We start from the raw sequence: 6,139 nt of genomic DNA on the forward strand, positions 1-6,139 counted from the left end.
TGATTTGTTGTGTTAGAGGAGCGCACACTCAAATCGAAACAGTGTCTTTCCCAGTTTGCATCCACGGGCTCTGTAAGTGAATCAGCGAGTAAATGAATATATGTTGGTGTCAGTTTCTGCAATATTATTGGTGTATATATAAAATGGAGTTAGTGTTTTTTTATGGACAGGTTTCAGCTTAAACAAAACATGCAAAGTGGTGATTTTACCTCCATGAATTTTACATTTCTCGAGGGAGATTGTCTTCTTTACAGACAATTTTACAATATACGCTGATCAAATTTGAATGGAATTTGTTTTATGCCTGGGACTTTATGAATGTCAGCAAATGTCAATTTACTTTATTATATTTGTCAAATGCACTTATTACCACATTCAACCATACCGCCACAAAATCAAATATGCCTTTAGATCAGATGTCTGCCAGAACACAATCTAATAAACGCTAAATCCATACACTAAAAATGACATTACACTCTTGACAAGACACTATTTGTGCATATTGTTTATTCCTACTGGGACAGCCAAATTAGACTTTTATATTACAAGACCACAGCCTTGCATTGGTTAGTACTATAAACCCTTCTTTATTGAAACTTCCAACATAAACCTTTTCCTGCCTTTGAGACTTTAGGAAACAGTGAGTGCTCATGTTCTACCGCCTACCTCTTTTTATGATTCATTTCCTTGTTATTGAAAGAGGGCTCCAGCTGGGCTTACTGACTAATTCACCTCATCTCTTCTATTACTAACTCTTCTGTCAAGTCTCCCCGGCCGACGGTTAACAATATGGCTTTGTGCATCACACCTGTGGGCTGCGAGAGTGGAGGAGCATGTGGGCCGCTTCTCCAAAGTCGATAGAATAACAGGCAAGTCTTTGTGTGACCAGAGCAGATTACAATTTATTATAAAAGCAATGTGTTTGGGTGGACAGATTCATTACTGTTTGCTCAGGAGGGGCACATAAAGTGGTCATATAAAACATTATTAGCCCAGGTGTTGACGCTGACTCAAAGTGACGTTTATTAAGATGAGGTGCGAGTTTGGAAAAGCAGCCACAGGCTAACAGTGAACATACTAGTGTGGCCAGTCTGTGATTGGCTTTGGAGATTGGTTTTACAGTAGGCGCAGAGAGGGGAAATTGCAAATAAACAGTCTACGAGCATGCGTATGCAGACAAATTCATCTCATTGAATGGCATGTTTCAAATGGCAGTGCTTCAGTGGCTCATTTGTTGGACAGGATAGCAGTTGAGAAGGGGGCGTTGAGTCGTGTCCAAAAGCTGAAGATATGTTCAAATACCAATATTATGTTGTGTAGCTGAGCGATCCATTTTAAACAAGGAAGGCATCTAGTGTCTGAACCTTGCAAAAATGTTAGCTATGGGAAGTTGATCAGCCTGAGCCCAAGGAGACCCAGGTGGTGTCTCCCATCATCCAGGCTCCCTCATCTCCTGAGGATAACCTTCTCCAGCTCGAGAGAGAAAGGGCTAAACTCCTCCACAATCAGACCAACCAGGCCCAAGAGCAGAGGCTATAGCTCTCAGGAGAGCCATGCCAACAGCTCTGCCTCAGAGCTGAAGGAGGTCAAGCTTAAGCTTCAAACCACAGAGGTGAAGTTACAGGAGCAAATCTAGGCCTATGGGGACGACCGATATTTGTATAACACGACGGCAATGGACAAAGCCAAACTGAGACAAGAACCTGCCATCCAACGATTGTGTCCATTGCATGAGTTATATGTCCCAGATACATACATTGTTTTTTAAAACAAGTAAGATGTTGGATTTTCCATTCCCTGCACACAACCGTTTGGTTTATTGTGTGCTATAGTATGGCCTATATAGGGAATCACACTGCACTTTCCCGTTCAGCCGTATTCTCTGGGTCACTGCAGTTATCTGTAATCTGTAAGGGAGTGTGCATTTTCTTATAGTTATGTGCAAATGTAATAGTGAACATATAATTCACAGATATTAGCTTTTTTTCCTCTTGAATTTGATACATGCAATAATAAATAATAGTTGTATTTTAAAAGCTACTTTGGTAAAGACATATTATGCTAAATAACAGACACCCATCAATGTTTTATTGGCTAGATGCCAACATGCTGCAGTTTGACAAGCAATTCTAAAAGACAAAATCTTTTTAAAAAATGTTGTGCCTAAGCTTTTGTAAGAAACAGTCTGTTGTCATTGTTGTCGAACAGAAACCTTTTCTGTTGTCCTTGTTCGTTTTTCTTGTGTTTGATTGTGTGTGTGTGTGTGTGTGTGTCTTGTCACAGTTTCATCTCCCCTAATTCAAATGGGTGTGATTGACAGGTGGACGGTTCATCCAAATGTTGCCCCAACAATCTCTGAACATTTAATCAAATGCCTGAGTCTAGATTTTGAAGTGACTGAGAGGAAGCAATACTGCATTACAGCATTACCAATGACAAAACACAGTCATATTTGCATAATTAACTTAACAACATTTACATTTAGTCCTTAGTATTGCTGGGACAATTGATGCAGGAAGCTATTATCACATAAAAGTTGTTTAAAGAAATCATAGTGAAACATTTAGTTAACGTTTATTCCTTTATTTTAAGATGTATTTATTTATTTATGAAGAAAAACAGGTATAAAGGTCTTATAGGTCTGTGTCTTCTACTTTTCCTTACACATAAACAGCCTAATCTAAACTACTTTCTCAAAGAACAGCAGGCAATAATAGCTTCTGGGATTGGTTTACACAGTGGAGCACGGAAGAAATAGTACATAAACTGTCTATCCTTACATATTATAACTATAATATTATACGTTTATAGGCAGCAGATGAAATGAAATGCAAAGTCATTCTGTGAGACAAATGCAGTCGCCCACTCAATCGACTTATCTGTGATTGAGCGTTCAAGCAGTTCAAGGAAGAGTCCAATACGGGATTAAACTGTGGAGAGTTGTATGAAAGACGATGCAGTGGTTATTGTTGATCACTGCAATAATAACACGTCCCATAGATGTACTTCATATTAACTGAACTGTCATACGGAAGGCAAACAGAAACATGATCGAACTTTTGCTCATAAAAGAGATTAAAGCCAAGGTCAGACATCCGTACTTTGTTGTTGCAAAGTAATTCAAAGTGCAGTAGAAAAAGTGCAGTGAATAATTCGATCTCATCTTGGTGATAGACTAATATTTTATGAAGTAGTACAAGTTTGAAAATTACTCAACCACCAAATAAGACCAAGAGATTTAAGTAGTAGTTGTAAAGAAGGAGTTATTATAATAAAGAAATAGAACAAAGCAACAACAAGAAGTATATTAATGAATTGATGACTTGGACAGCCACTCTACTAAATATATTTAAATTAAATGGGAAAAGAGGGTAATTTTGTTTTGACGGATGAGGAGGGGGAAAATATAATATATACGCAAAGTCTCATGTTTGGAGGGAATGTAAATGTAACTTGTTTTTTCATACCGCCATGTCAAAGTGCTCATTGTTCACAGGGAGGGGCTGAATGTTGAAGAGGCTGTGGTTGTCAGGAGGAACACCATTACTATTTGTTCTGGGACCGTCCTGATACTGGACAGATATCTTTAAAATATACTCCTGGGAAGAAGGCCATCTAAAAAAACTGGATGACACAAACTGCTCTGACGATAAAGGACTGGTGACTGACATCGTAACCAACACACGCACAATTTGAAAATGGACAAATTCGACAAACAATGGACTTTTATTTTGGATTTAATATGCCTTCTTTTCTTTGGATGCCACCACCTTATTTTCAAATTGTATTCTTTACTTTGTTCTTTACTCTATCCCGTGTTCTCTTTGGTCCTGCCGGTTTCGTTTTTATGTTGTTTTATGTTTGTTTTTGCTGTATTTTTTTTTTTTTAATGTAAGTACTAGTTGTACTTATGCTGCACACTATAGGAAAGAGCTGTAAGGCTGTATTTACTGCAATATGGATCTTATTTCCATACTTCTACTTTTTCACACAATCATTTATATTGCAACAAATATATCCATGCCTTAATGTGTTGGTTAAAACTGTGACAAAACAAAAACTTCAATATAACAAATCAGAAACTATATCAAGACTAATTTATACGTTTTCTTTCTAAAAAACAGTGCATATCTGGGCAACATATTTAGTTTGCTGCAAAATCCTACTTCCTATTTGCTCACATTAAGGTGTGATATGTAGCTTTGCTTGGAATACTCCACAATTTGGCATTAAATTTCCAAATCTAGCTCCATGGAGACAAGCAAGGGGACACCGCTCACAGTAAGAATGCATGTTTTTCAAGGTATTCTCTAACAATGAAACCACATCAATGAATGCAAAATACATAATATGCATAATGCCATAATGTGGAACATCATGGCAAAGCAATAGCATCTCCATTATGACAAGCATGTGACGGAATGTGTGCTTTTAATCAAGAGCTGCACAATTTGGTGGGGGGGAGAACCCTGATTGATTGAAAACTGCTTTTCGGAAAAGAATTGTGATTGCAATTAGATTTGTGATGTTTGTAAGATTCTGTTCAGAGTGATCATTGCAAACAGCATCAGCTGTAATTGAGCAGCAACATTTGAGAGAAATCTGAGCTTCTAAACTAATAAAAGAATCCCACAAATTTCAAAACTTGTTTGTGAGAAGTCTAAACTACAGGTACACCAATTTTCTACAAAAAGACAGGATATTAAGTTAGATGCAGTAGGGTTATCCAAAGTATTAAAACTCAGGCATTATTCAGTATACTACTAAAACCTGTATCAATTTAAAACTAGATACTCATTTGAAGTGGGCCTATCGATATTGCCAAAACGACATAAAGAGGACAGAATTGGACCTTTCCTGAACAGTTTTAGAATGATCTTGACCTGGTGTAAGAAATAATTGTCATTATCATTGTGGTATCAAAACAAGTATTGTGTATCAAGCCAATTCCTTAGTATCAAAATCCATCCATTTATCCATTTTCTTCCGCTTTATCCGGGGCAGGGTTGTGGGGGCAGCAGTCTAAGCAGGGACTCCCAGACTTCCTTCTCCCCAGACACTTCCTTCAACTCCTCCGGGGGGATCCTGAGGTGTTCCCAGGCCAGCCGGGAGACATAGTCTCTCCAGCGTGTCTTGGGTCTTCCCCGGGACCTCTTCCCGGTGGGACATGCCCAGAACACCTCCCCAGGGAGGCGCTCAGGAGGCATCCGGAACAGATGCCCGAGCCACCTCAGCTGTCTCCTCTCGACGTGGAGGAGCAGCGGCTCTACTCCGAGCTCCTCCAGTGTGGCCGAGCTCCTCACCTTATCTCTAAGGGAGCGCCCAGCCACACGGCGGAGGAAACTCGTTTCGACCGCTTGTATCCGCGATCTTGTTCTTTCGGTCACTACCCAAAGCTCATGACCATAGGTGAGGTCAGAACGTAGACCGACCGGTAAATCGAGAGCTTTGCCTTTTGACTCAGCTCCCTCTTTACCACAACGGTCCGATGCAGCGACTGCATCACTGCAGCCGCTGCACCGATCCGCCTGTCGATCTCACGCTCCATCCTTCCCTCACTCGTGAACAAGACCCCGAGATACTTGAACTCCTCCACTTGGGGAAAGGACTCCCCACCCACCTGGAGAGGGCAAGCCACCTTTTTCCGGTCGAGAACCATGGCCTCGGATTTGGAGGTGCTGATTCTCATCCCAGCCGCTTCACACTCAGCTGCAAACCGTCCCAGTGCATGTTGCAGGTCCGGGTTTGATGGAGCCATCAGGACAACATCGTCTGCAAACAGCAGCGATGAGATCCTGTGGTCCCCAAACCGGACACCCTCCGACCCCTGACTGCGCCTAGAAATTCTGTCCATAAAAACTATGAACAGAACCGGTGACAAAGGGTATCAAAATCGTTGTTTTTTTTGTGACAATGCTTTAGCTGAGGACATTCTGTTACCTACATCCACAGTGGAGTGTTTTAAGTCTCACCTTAAGATCCACGTTTATTCTCTGGCTTTTAACACTGTGAGTTTTGTGGTCCTCTGTTGTTTATTGTCTAATTAATCTATTGAATTGAGTTTATTTTATTTATTTTATTTATTTTATTTATTTTATTTATTTTATTTATTTTATTTATTTTATTTATTTTATTTATT

Source organism: Eucyclogobius newberryi, unplaced genomic scaffold (genome assembly GCF_026437365.1).
Source record: "Eucyclogobius newberryi isolate DKJ021-1_F unplaced genomic scaffold, fEucNew1.0.hap1 SCAF_8, whole genome shotgun sequence".
NCBI lineage: Eukaryota > Metazoa > Chordata > Actinopteri > Gobiiformes > Gobiidae > Eucyclogobius > Eucyclogobius newberryi.